The sequence below is a fragment of the Balaenoptera physalus genome (genome assembly GCF_965194825.1).
Source record: "Balaenoptera physalus genome assembly, chromosome: 19".
Lineage (NCBI taxonomy): Eukaryota > Metazoa > Chordata > Mammalia > Artiodactyla > Balaenopteridae > Balaenoptera > Balaenoptera physalus.
The window spans coordinates 64,471,001-64,487,087 of NC_138900.1; the positions used below are offsets into that span (position 1 = coordinate 64,471,001).

At 59.0% G+C, this 16,087-nt stretch overlaps 1 protein-coding gene and 1 long non-coding RNA gene across 6 annotated transcripts in view; one reads left to right on the forward strand and one right to left on the reverse strand.

Annotated features, from left to right (window-relative positions):
* GSE1 (Gse1 coiled-coil protein) overlaps nt 1-16,087 on the forward strand; it is a 420,112-nt gene that overhangs the window by 25,987 nt on the left and 378,038 nt on the right. The window lies entirely within an intron of this gene.
* On the reverse strand, nt 9,561-15,168 carry LOC309648829. Its single transcript, XR_014256830.1, has 3 exons — nt 14,483-15,168; nt 13,027-13,148; nt 9,561-11,411 (listed from the first exon to the last, which is right to left on the reverse strand). It is a non-coding gene; the product is annotated as an uncharacterized lncRNA (long non-coding RNA).

Below are 16,087 nucleotides of genomic sequence, written 5' to 3' on the forward strand. Positions count from 1 at the left end.
GAACGTTTTTTCTCCAAGGAGGCAGCAATTCTTACTTCCAGCCAAGAATGCCTTTTCTTTTTTTAAAATTTGATTTATTCATTTTTGTTGACGTATAGTGGATATACATTGTGTTGGTTTCTGCTGTACAGCACACTGATGCAGTTACACAGACACATGTAATTGCGTGAATCCTCCTACACGGAGGATACTGTCCGCTGAGCTGTGGTCCTCAGGGGTCCTCGCTCCCGGTGCCTGTTGGGAGGTGAGAGGAGGGAAGGCGTCCAGCTCCCCGCCGTCCCGTAGCCCTGGGGGGGGCTCTCAGGATCACGGAACAGGTCACCCCAGCCCCCAGCCATGGGGACAGGGGCTCACAGAGAAAGGAGGTCACATGTCCCTAGATGTGAAAGAGAAAGGGATCTTCGTCTGCTGGTCGGATGAATGGATGCATGAGAGAGGCCGGCCCAGTGCATTCACTGGGCAAACATTTCCTAAGTGCCAGCCGCAGGCCAGGGACGGGCAGGGGGCGCAAAGCCATGAACAACACAGAGTCCCTGCGCGCCCGGAGCTGACCCTGCCGCCAAGGAGACGGGCGGTAAAGAGGGGACAGGCACAGCATGCAACATGTCCGACGGTGGCTGGTGGGAGAGGTGAGACAGCTGGGAGGGTGGGAAGGAGGTGGTCCAGAGTCCTGCTGGCCGGAGGCTGGACTTGGGGATGGATGCTGACAGCTCCCCCCAGGGGAGGCCCTGGTGGCTTCAGAGGTGCTCCAGACTTCCCCCAGACAACCCTGGACGCCGCCGTCTGATCCTGACGAGCAGCGCAGAGACCCCACCCCGTGTACACACACTCGGGCTCCTGACTTCCCAGGCTCAGGTCCCGGTGCTGCCTCCTGGCCAGACCTCCTCTGTGCTGGCAGGGTGTGCGCTGGGGCGTGGGACTCCACCGTCCCCCAGCGTGGCTCACACGGAGCTGGGCACGGACACCAGTCCTTTTGACCAACAACTCAGGGGAGAGAGATGTGTTTATTCTGAAGTGTAATCACCCTCTCCAAGAATACACAACAGAGGTCCTACTGTGTTTATTTTGTCAGAGGCATATTGGCTTAGCTGCGAAGAGAGACAAGTTTCTGCACCAAGGTCCCCGCCCCCCTCCTTTATTTCTGTGTAAATATGCAGTTTTTTCTTGTCTGTCAAAAAGTGCTTTGGGTGGGAACTCGGAGTTTGCACCTCTGCCCTTTTTTTTTTTTTTTTTCTTCTCTGAAATCTAAGTTTGGGAGCTCAGGATCCAGAAAGGATTAAATGGGGACATTCGGTCCAGAGGGTACACTTTGTCCACTCACAGTGGCTCAGCCAGGGGCAGCAGGGGAAGGATTTTGAGCAGGGGCCTGATGTGACCAGAGACAGAGTCAACTCCTGTGTGGAGGCCCAGGTGACATCCGGAGCCTAGTGACTGGGAGAGCAGGGAGGGGGCTACTGCAATGGTCCCAGCAGAGACGAGGGGGCGACGTGGACGGCAGCCAGGGGATGGGGCAAGCCAGGCCTGGAGACAGACTTCTAGGCTGGAAGACGTGATCACCATGTCTACCTGACTTTGCGGTGCTCTGCTATCCCCTGAATAAAAATAGCTAGGACTGTCACCCTTCCCTCTGCTGTCTGAGGGCAGAATCGCCTTCTCCCTCACCTGCTCCCTGACACCTTGTCACTCTCTTCTTCCCGCTTCCTTCCACCTTCACATATACTTAGGTCTCATTTTTGTCACTAACGGGGCTTGTCCTTGTGGGCCAATTTTATCTCTCTGTCTGGGGCTTCAAGTTCCCTCTGGGCCAGGGACCTCTTGGAAGAATCCTTGAATGTTTTCTGTATCTCCAGTCTCGGGCGGCCAGGCCAGCATCACTCATCTCTACTACTTTAGTGTCATAATAGGGATAATTAATATTTGTGGAGTATTTCCTAGGGACTTTGGTCTCATTGTCTCAGTGGCTGCACAGACGCTCTGTTTCGGGAGCAGGGAAACAAGGAAACTTCGCTCAGAGAGGTCATTTGACTTCCCCCACGTCACACAGCTGTACTGAGGAGGCCAGACCTGAATTCAGGGCCCTGGTCTCTGGGTCCCAAGCGCTCTCCCCTGGGCCAGCATTTCCTGGTGTGGCTGGTGCCCTTAAATGGCTGACGTCTTATAAGGAGCCCAGAGATGCAGGTTTAACTGACCGTGGATCACACGGCAGGAAAGCTGTCCTTCGGGCTCCACTTCCGATTTTATGGCAGGGAGACATCTCAGGCCTGGAGTCTTATTCAAATCTCTCTCTCTATATATATATATGTATATGTATATCTAGGTATGTATTATATGTATATATTATTGTGGTCACATGGACATAACATAAAATTTGCCACAAACTTGGGAATTTTTTTTCCCTCAAAGGCTTTTAGATTTTGGAATTGAGGATGAAGAAAGTAGTGCTTTCAAACGAAATCCCTAGGTATATTTCCCTTACCATCTGTGGATGGTGAATGATGCTGTTTTTTTCAATCTTTAGAAGGTTAAAAAAGTGAGTTGAAAAGGAAAATTTCAGATGAATGAGAGCCTGGTGGGAGGTCTGGGGCCTTAACCGAGCTCAGGGAGGTGGGGTGGGAGGATGCCCCCCCCCCGTCCAGGCCCGTGGAGGCCCGTCAGCTCTGTGGTCCACAGTGTGGAAGAGCTGGGGTCCAGAGCTGCCCCACCTGCCCAGCGGTGGTCAGGTTGGGTGGTGAGGGCCGGGGCGGGCTGTCCTCGTCACAGAGCCTCTCCTGCCCGGTCCCCACTGCCTTCTGGCATCCGGCACCGTCCCAGGAAGGAGCGTGAGCGCCAGGGTCTCGGGGAGTTTCCCACAAGCCGCCTTCCCGCTGGAGCCCGGCTGAGGCTGCACGGCATCTGCGCGGGGTGCGGACACCAGGGGCTGCTGAAGGCCCGGCCCGGCTCCCTGAGGCCAGGAGATGGCTGCCTGGCAGAGCGTTTGTGAATAGGTGCCCGTTTTCAGTTCTCACAGTCTTGGGGCTGTCAGCCTTCGCCGTGCCCTGTGATCCTCAGGGTGGACCCGCGGAAGAAATTGTCCCCCCGCCCCGGAGACCCACGTGCCTCTTGGAAAGGCCTCTGTGGTTCTGGAGGCCGGGTGTGTCTGGAGATGACTCTGCTGACGGCCTGGGAACCTCCGTTTGGACAGAAATCACACCAGTTCCCTCCGTGTGCTGTCTCCTGAGTACCCTCCTCGGGGCCCAGATGTGGTCTCCCCAGGCCCAGGGTGGAGTGAGGCCGGGCGTCCAGGCGGGGCGGGAGGGCGGGGGTCTGGCCTCACCCCCCGCCGCCGCCCTGGTGACAGGCTGCAGGCCTCCTGGCTGCGCCCCAGCCCCTCGGGGAGGCCCGCCAGCCCTCGGCCTCTCCCGCTCCCCTCCTCCCCCGCCTCCAGAACATCTGTGCTCACGGGGAGTGAGGCTCCCAGCCCCAGCGGCCCCACGGAGGATTGCTCCCCAGATGCTGTGGCTTCTCTGGCCCTAGTCCTCTCCTCTGGGAGCCAGACCTCGGGGCCCCTGAGCTCTGAATTCCCACCTGGCTCTGGGGCCTCTTCCCCGGGGCCCCACCCCTGTCCTCTGCCCTCCAGCTGTCCTTCTTGGCACCCGGTTCCCGATGGCCACTCACACAGAGCCTCTAAAGGGCCGGCTTGACCTGTGGGCCTTCTAGGCCTGCAGCTCCTCTGCAAGGGGTGAGCGTCGGGCCTGCTCGGGGGCGGGGAGGTCCTGGCAGCCACGGGCACACTCGTGTTCACGGCCGAGGAGAGCTTAATGCAGGGGCTGTGTGCCCAGGCATGGGCAGGTGTAGCGAGAGCGCAGAGGGCAGCAAGGGCAGCACCGGGGCCCGAGGGCAGGAGGAGGGAGCTGTCGGCGAGCCGTGGGGTCTGTGTGCAGGGCCATGCGCTGGACGCCGGACGCGGCCGGTCCACGTGGCCCTGCGGGGAGGAGGATGAAGCAGCCAGTACCCTGCTCTCCTCTCCCCTCCCCTGCCGGCCCTTCCCACCGGAAGCCAGAGGGCCAGGGCCCACCGATGCGCGCCGCCCAGATCCGCCTCACAGGACGCGGAGCCAGGGGCGAGGAAGGCAAGGGCCTGGAGCCACTCCCACGTCACAGATGAGGAAGCCGAGGCTAGGGACTGCGGTTGTCTGTTTTTTAATAACAGCTTTGTTGAGATAGAATTCACACACACCACACAGCTGACCCATCTGACGGGTACAGTTCGTATTCACAGGGGTTAGCGTATTCACCAGGTCGTGTAGCCACCACCACTGTCTGTTTTAGAGCATGTTTATCACCCCGAAGGGAAACCGTGTGCCTGTGAGCAGTCACTCCTCTATCTCCACTCCACCCCGCAAGCCCTAACGTGATCTCGGATCTTTCTGTCTGTATGGATTTTTCTATTCTGGGCATTTCGAATGAATAGAATCGTCTCATATATGGTCTTTTGCATCTGCTGTCTTTCACTTTGCCTGCTGTGTTCAGGGTTCATCTGTGCGGGAGGCTGTGTCAGGACTTCCTTTCTGTGGCTGAGGTGCATTCGCTGTCTGGATATATCCGTTTGTGTATCCGTTCATCACATGGTGGACAGTTGGGTGTTTCCACTCTTTGGCTGTTGTGGATAGTGCAGCTGTGAACGTCCATGGACGAGGCTTCGTGTGAGTGTAATGCTTCCATTCTCTGGGGTAGATAGCCGGGAGTGGAATTGCTGGCTTACGTGGTTACTGCCAGACTGTTTTCCGTTCCCACCTGCGGCTGTGAGGCCTCTGAGCCCCCCACATGCTCACCAACACTTGCTGTTGTCTGTCTCTTTGATTCTAGCTGCCTCGGTGGGGTGCAGTGGTGTCTCGCTCTGGTTAAGGAGTGGGATTTGAACTGTGGTCTTTCCACCCCGAGACTGTGCCTTCTCCCCAGCAGGAGCTGACCCCCCCATGGGGCCATCCTCCTTGGGACCCCAGTGTCCCCAGAGGCAGGCTGAGCTCCTGGAGGGCAGGGTCGTGCAGCCCCAGATCCCCTGCGATGAAGGCCTGCCCTGCCCCTGCGAGTCAGCCAGGGGTGCTTTGTGCTCAGGGCTCCCTTACAGGGTAAGAACTAGGTGGGCGGTACCCCACAGGCCCAGAGTTCTAGAGTCCAGGCCGTTGAAGCCCCTGGTTGGGACATTCCGGAGAAAACCCTTGAACCCTCCAGAATACTGTGGACAGGTGGTTTTCCCAAATCATGAATCATAAGACTCTCAGTGGTTGCGTACTTGCACGTCTTAGCTCGCTTGATCCTCCGCGTAGCCCTTGTGATCGTCAGGTCCTTTTTTGTGGGTGAAGAAACTGAAGCCCAGAGAGGTCAGACCACTGACCCAAGGCTGCACAGCAGAGCCAAGACTTGAACCCACGTTTGGCCGGACAGTCCATGCTCAGGCCACGGTCATCACAGCCTTGCTTTTTCTCCCTTCCTTTGGTTTCCCCCAAACCCTTTCATCCCACAGTCGTGACCGTCTGCGGTGGGGGGATGCTCTTGTCCGCAGGGGATGTGGGTGTCCCTCTCGGCCGGGAGCCGTGGGGAGCTGCGAGGAGCAGGGGACACAACCTGCTCATGAAGACCTCCCAGACAAGCGAGGGGATTTGAACTGAGCTTGGGTGACCTTTCTAGGTGACACTGCCATTCACATGACCCCTTCATTCACTGATTCATGCATTCCACAAGTATTTATTTACTGAGTGCGATTAGGTGCCTGGCGATTAAGAAACCGTGATGTGTAAAACCAGACACAGCCCCTTCTTTGCAGATCTCCCAGTCTGGTGGGAGAGAGAGACAGATGCTGGTTACCGGACACACAAGCAGCTTGTGGCCGGGCTGAGGGCTTGGAAGGAGACGAACGTGCTGTGTGGAAAGTAGGTAATGGGGGTCTTTGTCTTCATGGTGGGGGGGTGATGTCTGGGAGGCTTCCTGGAGGGAGGTGACTGTTGACCCGAGGTCTGAATAATAAGAGGAAGCGAACAAGGCATAAGAGAGGAGGCAGGAGCATTCACGGTAGAGGGGACAGCATGTGCAAAGGCCCAGAGGCAGGAGAAAGGCACATGGTGAAGAGGCTGTGTAAGGGGGAGGCCCAGGAGGCAGGCAGGGCCGGCAGCACCATGATTTGAAGGGCAAGGGTCCCGTTGAAGGGTTCCAGCTGAGGGTGGCATGGCTCGATTTGCCTTTCGAGAAGATCTGTGGCTCTGGAGGGTAGAACCAAAATGAAGGCAGCAGTTTGGGGGCCTGATGTGAACCAGCAACAGGAACTGTCTGAGGCAGAGTGAGTGGTTACTGCTCCCCAGGGCTGGTGGGAGAGGTTTTTCGAGACGGCTGAGAGGTTGCTCAGCGTGGCCTGGGCCTCTGCTGCCCAGGGACCCCCTGCCTCCTCCAGATCCAGCTGGAAGCCCCAGGTGGGGTTTGGGCTGCTGTGAAAAGCATCTGCCACCCCTGGCCGCGTCCAGGGCCCCTAGAGGAGGCCTCACCCCTCCCCTGTCCCTTCTCCAGCCTGCAGCCGGCACTGCCCAGCTGGGCCTCGCTGCGGCCCATTCATTCACAGCCTCCCACTGCCTCCTAGAGAAAGGGGGAGCTTGCAGGCTGCGAGGATGGAGGTGCTGGCCCTGGGCCAGCCCAGCTTCCCTGCCCACTGCCCCTCCCCAGACGCCCCCCCCCCCCCCCCCCCACCTCCCGGCCTGCCCTCTCTTTATGGCAGGCAAAGTGCTAATTCCCAGCGCAGAGAGGTGGGCCAGAGTCTGCGGCCAAGAGAGAGACTGTTTACAGCCTCCGGCGGTTCTTGGCTCCAGAGGTCCGGCGGGCTGGCCTTGCAGTGACATGTTTATTCTCCAGGCCCACTGCTGGCCCCGGCTCTTGGCAGGGCCGAGCGGAGGGTTCTTGGTGATGGGGACGGGCTGGCGGCTGGGGGCTGTTTGTGTCTGTGCTCGCCTGCTCTCTTGCTCCCTCCTGTTTTACATTCAAAGCGGTGAAACGTGGAGCTGAGGCCCAGGGGCCCCCTGCCCCCAACACCTTCAGAAGCTGCACCCTGGCCCCCTGCTCGGGCTTCCGGGAGACCCTGTAGGGCCAGGGCTCCAGAGTCCCACCGGGAAGGTCTTGGGGGCCCCTCGGTCACTCAGCAGACCCCTGCGGAGCACCTGGCCTGTGCCAGGCCTCAGCTGACAGCAGTGAGCAAGACAGATGGGGCCCCGTCCTCCGGGGCTGGCTGTCCCCTGGCAGGGGTAACTGGGCTCCTTTGAAGGTCTCCTCGCCACCCAGCCGCAGAGCTCCTTCCCACCCGCAGTGCCTGCAGGTCCCCGTCTGCCCACGAGGCTGGCTGCAGTGAGAGAGCCGGGCTTTGGGGCCAGACGGTGCTGGGACAGATCCCAGCTCTGCCGCTGACCAGCAGGGTGACCTCAGACAAGGCCCTGCACCTCTCCTGGCCTCTGCTCTCTCGTCTGAAAGTGGGCGGAGGGCTGTGACCCTTTACAGCTGACCTCTGGGGCCGATCACTTACTCATTCAAACACCCACTCAGGGTCGCCAGGTGCTGTGCTGGGCATGCAGTGGCAAATGAAGACCGGAGTGGCTTTTAGGGGCAGCGCATGAAGCAGGGGCCGCTTTCCCAAGGGACCAGGCCAGGAAAGGGCAGACGTGATTCTCAGAGTGTAGCCAAGGATGGCGTTGGTGTCCCTGCGTCCCCATCCCAGGGCCTCACTCAAGGAGCACCCTGTCCAGGCCGGGTTAGCCCTGGGGAGAAGGTCCAGCTAGGGTCCTTGGGGACAGAGGATGCTCAGGAGGGTCCCAGGTGCCTGGGCCCACGTGTAGCGTGGAGCATCGACTGGCTGGTGACTGGACGAGCCGGCTGTGTCCCTGGGGTCCGGCCCTGCGGCATCTCTGGTTCCCTCCAGATCTGGGTTCTGAGCTCCGATGGAGGGGGCCACACCACGTGGCTGGGCCTCATCCCGAGGTGTCTCAGCGGCTGCTTCTCTACCCGACGGAGACGCATCAGCCCGATTCCCCGGTGGACACGCGAGCGGGTGCCCGCTGCTGGGCCCGGCACTGTCTCTGACCTGCAGGTCCTCCCATGCAGCCCTCCGCTCGGACACTGACGTCCTGCTGCTTCCTCTCCTAAGTCCTCAGGTCCTTGCCCCACACCACCCATCCCCTCTGCGTGATTCCACCAGAAACTTCGGTGCCTCTAGACCAGGCTTGGCCAACTTTTTGTTAAAGGACGAGGTAGTAAATATTTTAGGCTTTGCGGGCCAGTCTCTGGTCTCTGCTGCGTTTTCTTCTCTGTTATTTATTTATTCTTTACAATTCTTTAATGTGCAATGTAAAAACCATTCTCTGCTCGGCTGGCCGGTGGGTTGCGGTTTGCCGCGGCCTCCTGCGGACCAGCCGGGTGGGATGTGGGTTGGCTGTGCATCACCCGCGTCTGAAGTTTTTGTTTTCCGAGCACAGACCTGCTGAGCTGCACACATATATTAGCTCTGTTAACTCGGACAACAGCCCCATGACGGGCACTGTGAACCCATTTCACAGGTGAGGAAACTGAGGCACAGGGAGACGAGAGAACCAGCCTGTGGTCTCACAACGGGTCAGGGCAGCACCGGGATTTGAACCCAGGCCATCAGTGTCTGTCTCAACCACGGTGCCTCACCATGTGGCTTTTGTCGCCCAGCTTCTCTGCCGCCTACCCCTACCTGGATTATTTTGGATGTAAAGGAAGCCCGGATTCTATTCCTGGCTTTTTCTGGGTCTCTCTTGGCCCCCCGGCTGGCCTGCGTCCCCATTGACATTTGCCTCCTCCCAACCTGTCCCCATCACCTTCACTTGCCCCACATTAGGGAGATACCCTCTGGAGCAACTCAAAGTTCCAGAAATGGCTTCAGCAGCACCTGCTTCTTCATGGCCAGCCCTCAGGTCACACAAGGCAGAGCAGTGTCCCTTCAGCTGCTTGGCCCACATTCTGTAACCTTATATCTAAGCCACATGGGCTTGGCCACGGCACGTGACTGAGGTGGGGAGTAGGAGCCCCAAGCCGTCAGCCCGACATTGCCCGCTGGACTTGTCCTGGTGGTAGGGGCAGCTGTGGCTGAAGGGTCACTGGGAGAGGTTGTCCCTTGCCACTGATCAGGCACAGAAAGTGACCCCTTGGTGTCCTGAAGCTTTGGGCCACCAGAGGCTGGTTCTGAACTTTCTGGCCTCCCAGGGTGCTGTCAAAAAGACTGGGAATTTTGGACAGGTGATTCAAATGAGAGAGAACACAAATAATATATGGGGAAATAGTTACATAAAAACTATTAAAATATCAGAAAAAATAAGACTTGGTGCTGGTGAATTTGCAAAACATGGCTCATTTGTATTGCCGGTGGCAGCGCACAAATCCGTATCATATTGTCTGTTCCCCAAACCATTTGTCAATGTGTATCCAGGGCTTTTAAAGACACTCCATACTTTGGCCCAATAATCCCATTTCTAGAAATGCATCCAAAGGAATGAACTTGCAAGAATGAAAACGATAAGACACACAAAGATGTTCTTTGCACTGTTATTTATAGTGGTGGGGAAATTCTGAACATCCAACAATAAAATACAGTTAGGCAAACTGTTGTGTACCCCTGGGGGTGGAATATTCTGTGGCTTTAAAATGACAGCCATGGAGCCCATTTCAACACAGAGAAGCTGATGATCTAATGCTGAGTCAAAATAAGCAGAGCACAAAATTGTACACGTGTCTTGATTACAGCCTTAAAGAAATATGTCCGTGTAAGTCCAGGCTGGAAGAGGACTTGGAATGCTGGTACGGCTGTGTTCACAAGGTGATGGGACCCCCTCCCGTTGAAACAGGCGTTAATGCTGCTATCACCGAGTTGTCTTAGTGTTAAATGTGAGGCAGGCATTTCCGTGCCATGTGACCTTGGACAGGCCGCTGGCTGTGTCAGCCTCGCTTTCACCATCTGTGAAATGGGGCGGCACCTCTACAGCTGCCCTTGGGGTTATGGGAACCGGAGGGGCCTGCCTTGCAAGGCCTTTATGGGTGACACCTTGTCCTGTGTGGAGCTGGTGGATTGTCACCTTCGAGCCTAAGGAGGCCAGTAGTGAGGGTGGAGGGGCTTAGACCAGGCCCCCCTGCCGGGTGAACCGGGGAGCCTGGCCTCTGATATTGAGGACCTACGAGGTGGCTGTGGGGTAGCCTCTCCAAGGCCACCCAGCTCCTGAGACTTGGAGCTGGGAGCTGCCCCAGGCCCTTTCCTTGGCTTTGATGCTGCCTCATGGGGTAGAGCATTTCAGATAGGGCTTCCTTCCTGGGAGCCAATGGGATCTTTGAACTCTTGGATCTCATGCGACAAGAGGGCTGAAAGCTTCTGTGTCACCTTGGTGCCAGTGTCGCTTGACACATGGCCTGTCAAATGGCTTCCGTTTGGTGGCGGATTCCTGTCATGGGCTGAGTTGTATCCCCCCGACAGATTCCTATGTTGAACTGCTAACCCTGGCGCCTTAGAATGTGACTGTATTTGACTCTATTTGGGTCTTTACAGAGGTCATTAGGGTGGGCCCTGATCCAATAGGGCTAGTGTCCTTGTAAGAAGAAGAGATTAGGACACAGACACACACAGAGGGAAAACCCCGTGAGATATACAGGGAGAAGATGGTCCTCTGCAAGCCAAGGAGAGAGGCCTTGGAAGGAACCAAACCTGTCAACAACCTTGGTCTCCAACTTCCAGCCTCCAGAATTGTGAGAAAAATATATCTCTGTTGATTGAATCTGCCAGCCTGGTACTTGGTTACGGCAGCCTGAGCAATAGACGTCCACAGGGGTGTCCCGCACCCACAGGGTGATAGCTGAGCGTGTTCAGCAGTGTGTGAAGGGGGCTGTCTGGGTTTTAGTAACTGCACCTTATGGTTGGACGTTTAGACGGTTTCCCCCACTATTATAAATAACAGTGCAAAGAACATCTTCCTGCACGTTCACAGTTTTCATGCTCGTAGGGTACATTTCCAGAAGTGTCCCAGGGCCAGGGCTGCTGCATATGGCTGTTCGCCACCCCTAGTGCATTAGTCAGCAAGGCTGGTCCCTCCGCGTGAGGAAGACCCCCCAGGCCGGGGGAGCCCAGAGCCTGGGCTCACACCCAGCAGGAGTGCCCTCCAGGGGACCACACGACCTTGAAGGTCATCTTCTGGGCTCTGGCTCTGAGCTGAGGTTCTTGTAGGGGCGGGGAGCGTTGGAGGAGCCCCTCGGCCGGGGCTGGGAAGACCGGCGTCCGCGGGCAGCTCAGGCTCACAGGCTCCGGGGGCGGAGGTCAGCCGGCTGTTGGCAGCTGCGCCAAGTCAGTCGTGTGGGAACGGAGGCCTCGGTCGTCCCCACAAAGATTTTCTGTGGCTGCTTCTGGGAGAGAGAGAGAGGGAGAGAAAGAGAGAGCTGTGAAGCGAGGTGGAGGCCATCCCCAGGCGCCTCTTGCCAGGCTGGGAGCTGGCACCGGCGTCCTCCCTCCGGGTACATAATATCCCATAATAGGCTCTGGCTGTTAGGAGCCCAGAGACAGAAAAAAGATTGACATCATGCAACTGTTGGGTTCGGTGAGTGGAGTGCCCGCTGGCCCCTTCGCCATGTTAGCGGCTTCGGTCCACCTGGAGAGGTCTGCTCGGGGGGTCAATGCCTCGAGGGACAGTGCTGGGGCCTGGTGTACCCCCAGGTTCATGTCCACCCAGACCTGTGAATGTGCCCTTATTTGGAAATAAGGTCTTTGCAGATGTGATCAAGTTAGGATGAGGTCACTGGATGAGGGTGGCCCTGAATCCACTGCCTGGTGTCCTTATAAGACGAGGGGAATTTGGACCCTGGCAGAGAGGATGGTAGGCGGAGACGGACACGCACACAGAGGCCACGTGAAGATGCAGGAGAATGGGAAGGATGCAGCTACAAGCCAAGGGCCGTCAAGGATGGCTGGCAGCCACTAGAAGCTAGAAAAGGCAGGACGGATTCCCCCTAGAGCCTTTGAAAAGAGTGTGGCCCTGCCGATACCTTGATTTCAAACTTCTCCAAACCGAGCAAACGAATTTCTGTTGTTTAAGCCACCTGGTTTGTCATAATTAGTTATGGCAGCCCTGGGACGCCAGTGCACTCGCCCGGTGGTCCTTCCCTTCTTTCTCCCCCTATGGCCTGGCACGTCCCTCTTACAGACTGCGAGTCCCAAGAGATGAGAGCGGCTTTCACACGCCTTGTCTCCTGGGTGGGGCTGGCCGTGGGCCGGCACACAGTAGGTGCGCAGTAAAGGTTTGCTGAGTGGATGAGAGGGGCGGGGGCTGGGGCAGGAGGAGAAGGGAAGGGGTGACTCTCAGAGATGACCCTGTGGCCGGCAGGGGGTGGGGGGCGGCCCCTCCCCTCCCCTTCCCATGCCTGCCCCGTCCTTTTTGTCCCGTCTTGGCTTCAGGGGAGGGGAGAGGGTGGGGAGGGGCGCTGTGCCAGTCTCAGGCCCGGCCAGTGCCCACTGCTCCTGTCCCTCTCCTGCCTCTTGCTGGCCGTCCGGCTTTGGGCAACTTACCAGACCCCAGTTTCCCCCAGTGTAAAATGGGTTTGCAGCACCCCTTCTTTGGGTCATCTTGGGAAATAAGCCAGTTGGCCTGTGGAAGGCAGCGTGGTGGACGTTTGCGTGGGTCTCGACAAAGGCTGGTTTGGTTGGGGAGCAGCTGGGCCAGCCGAGGGAGGAAGGAGGGTGGAGGGCGCCCACGGAGAAGGGAGGAGGGCGCAGTGGTTGAGGGCGTGGTGTTGGAGGGCAGGCCCTGTGTGGGCCCTCGGCTGTACCATTTCTATCCTGGGCTAGCTGACTCTCTGGCTTAGTTTCCCCATGTGGAAAATGGGGGCAGTGAAAGCACCAACCTCACAGGTGACTGGGTATGAAGGGGACAGGGAGCCTTGCACAGGCTCTCCAAGCCTGCACCTCAGGTGATGAGGGGAGAGGGCGGGAGAGGATGCCTGATGGACAGGACAGGACATTCCGTACCTGTGGAATCGGCTTGTCTTCATTTCTGGGCTGCATTTGGGGCTGAGGAGCAAAGTGCTGGCCGGGCAAACCAGAGGAAGCTTCTAGGTACAAAAGCCTTTGCATCTGAAGGTTGGTCGTCCCTTGGAAGAGCCATGCAGAATGTGACAAGGTGGGAGCCTGAAGGTCCCTGAGCCATCCACGCCTCCCCTCTGTGCTTTTGAGTAGGGGGACCCAGGCTCAGAGGGAACGTGATGTGTGGGAGAGGTGATGCTGGTGCAGACCCGCGCTCTGCCCCTGGCCTGCCCTGGTTTGTGTACTGAGGAGTGAGTGAAACTGGGGTCGCCCCTGCACCTGTGCATCTCCCTGCTGGGACCCGGCACACGCATCGGGAAACGTCTGGCAGGGGTCAGAGGGCGGTCTGCACTGTGGAAGCGAGGCATCCTGCTGGGCATGGAGACCACCCCCCCACCCCGCCTATCTGGGGGCCAGGGCCTGTCTCATCACTGTGTATCCCTCGGGTTGGGAATGGGCAGCTCTCCAGGAAGGCATCTTTTTCTGTTGTCACTTCTTTCCTTCCTGCGTTTTCCAAGATGGCATAGAGAGCCCCCCGTGTGCCAGCTGCAGCCGCAAGATCATAGGACCCCATACTTGTTCCCCCGAGACCACCAGAAGGGCCGTGTTATGCCCATTGCACAGATGGGCTTACTGAACCCTGCCAGGCTGGTGTTTCCCTTTCTCTGTTTCTCGCCTGGGTCAGGGAAGGCAGGCTCCCCTGGTGGCCTGGCCCTGTAGGGGACAGGTGGGCGGCACCTCCCGGGGTGGCCCCAGCCTGAGGGAGGGGGATTCCTGCTGCTATTTTCAGCCACTCCAGGGAGACCCTGGGCTGCTGCCACCCGCCACGGTCCACGGCTGTCCGGAGCGGCCTGTGGGTCTCGCGTGATGTCGGAGTATTCTCCTGGCCCGGGAGGGGCCAGCACCCCTGCACTCAGCCCCTCACCCCTTTCCTGGAGGCAGAGGGGGGCATCCCATGGCGCGTCCCCCACCCCTCTGGGCTGGAGGCAAGTCAGCGTTAACCCCGTGCCTGGGTTTCCCGAGCCCCGTTGGGGCCCCCCTCTCCAGTGGGTGGCTGTAAAAATAGCACTTGCTTTCAGTTAGGAGCTGGGGGCGGCGGGGGCCCAGTTTCCCTGCTCCTGGAGGAATTACCAGCCCACATGTTGCCAGGAGCCTTGGCTGGGAGAGGCAAGCGCGGCTCCAAGCCGGCGAGCGGGCGGCGGCACAGATGGAAACTCGATCCCGGCTCAGCAGACTGTTTGATTTATTTTAAAATCAAGCAGATGGCTGCTGCAGGGGTTTGTTTAAGTTCAGCTCCGAGCCGGGCCCGTGGCCAGGAGCCTCGGGGCAGCTGCGCCAGAAATTTTTCAATGACTTTGGTCGTCAAACCACCTCTTCCCTCCCTTTTGAACTTGAGCCTCACCACACACATGTCGGCGGCCGCGCGCGCCTTCTCCGCGCGGCCCGGCTGCTCCCGGCTCGCCGGTCCTCCCTTTGTCTCGCTGCCGCCACCTCTGTCTTTGTCCTCCTGTCTCGCTCTGGCTCTGGCCCCGTGTGTCTCCCGCTTTCTGGGCCTCTCTGCGTGTCCTCACCGCTCCCGTTCGCAGGGAACCTTCCCACGTCTCCCTCGCGGCTCCCCGTTTTCCTCCGGCGGCTCCCTCCCCCCGCTGCAGGCACGTGGGAGAACAGCCAACCTCTGTGGCCACTCAGCGTCCTCCGGGCTGCCCCCTCTGCGAGACGCTGTGGCTGGGAACGCCAGGCCCCGACCGTAAAATCCTGGAGGAGACCAGCCCTCTGAGGTCAAGCGGCCCGGCCCCCGCCCGGGGCACGGAGGCCAGCGGCCCGCAGCTGTCCCCGCTGGGCGGCGGGTGGCCTGGGCACGTCTGAGGAGCCCACTGTGTGGCCGTGTGGCTGGGGAGGCCAGCTGGGGGCCGCCAGCGGGGTTCATGCTCCCCCCACCGTGTGCCCCCCCCCAAACGGCTGGTGAACAGGCCAACTTACATTCCCCTGCTCCCCCAGAGTGACTAATTGGTCCCCTGTTCACATGGCCAGCAGGCTCTCCAGCCCCAGACCCCCCAGCCAGGGCTGCCCGGCCTCATCCCCTAAGGGGCCCAGCACCCACTGCCCTGCTTCCTAAACAAACCAAGGCTTTAAATAGCGGCCAGCCCTGTAAATAACCCCAGGTCCCCAAGGAGCGCTCTCCGGGCGGGTGGAGCGCGGCCCCCAGTCACCCCGGCACCACGGCGGGGGTGGGGAGCGCCGATGGCACGCGGCCCCTGGCCTGGGCTGGGGGCCAGGCCTCATGGCGGGCCCTGGGTGGGGCTGAGATGTTTTTCTGCCTCTGGCTGCAGTGGCCGGCTCTCTGGTTGATCTGCTGGGTGCTGACTCAGCTGCCCCTCCCAGTCCCTGCCCCCCAGGGTCACCCCTGACTCGCTGGCCCGCCTCAGGGAGGACAGGAGAGGCCTACACCCAGCTGGCCACGTTGCAGCCGAGGGTCCGCCGGGGGGACCTGGAGGAGAGGCCAGGATGCTGGTTCCACATCTCCCCTCCTCTCGGCCGTGTCCGTGCCGACAGGGGACCTGGCCGGGCCCCCAGTGCCCCTCCGCCTCCTCTGGGGTCCTCAGTGGAACGACCTCATGTGCTTTAGGGTGGAGGCCCCAGCCTCTTCCTCCCTTAACCTCTGCCCCGAACCGGGCCCAGGGAGACCTTGGGGACAGACTTGTCGAGAACGGCAGCGTGTGGAGCCCAGCCCCGACTCGGGGCCAGAGCAGGACTCCTGCATCCCTCGCCCGCCAGCGAGTTGGTGAAGTGGTCATAGGTCCGTGGCCTCCACAGGGGATATTTTCACATCCCAGCGCAAGTGCATTCGTTCTCTGGGGCATCGTGGAGGGTGGAAACCAGCCCACCAGCAGCTTTAAATTTTGAAAAAACTCTGCCAAGAGGTTTACATCTATTTTCCAAACAGCCGATTCCCACTGCCCCCCTTTAGCCATGCACCAGCATCTCTGTCAGATCAGTTTGAAAATTG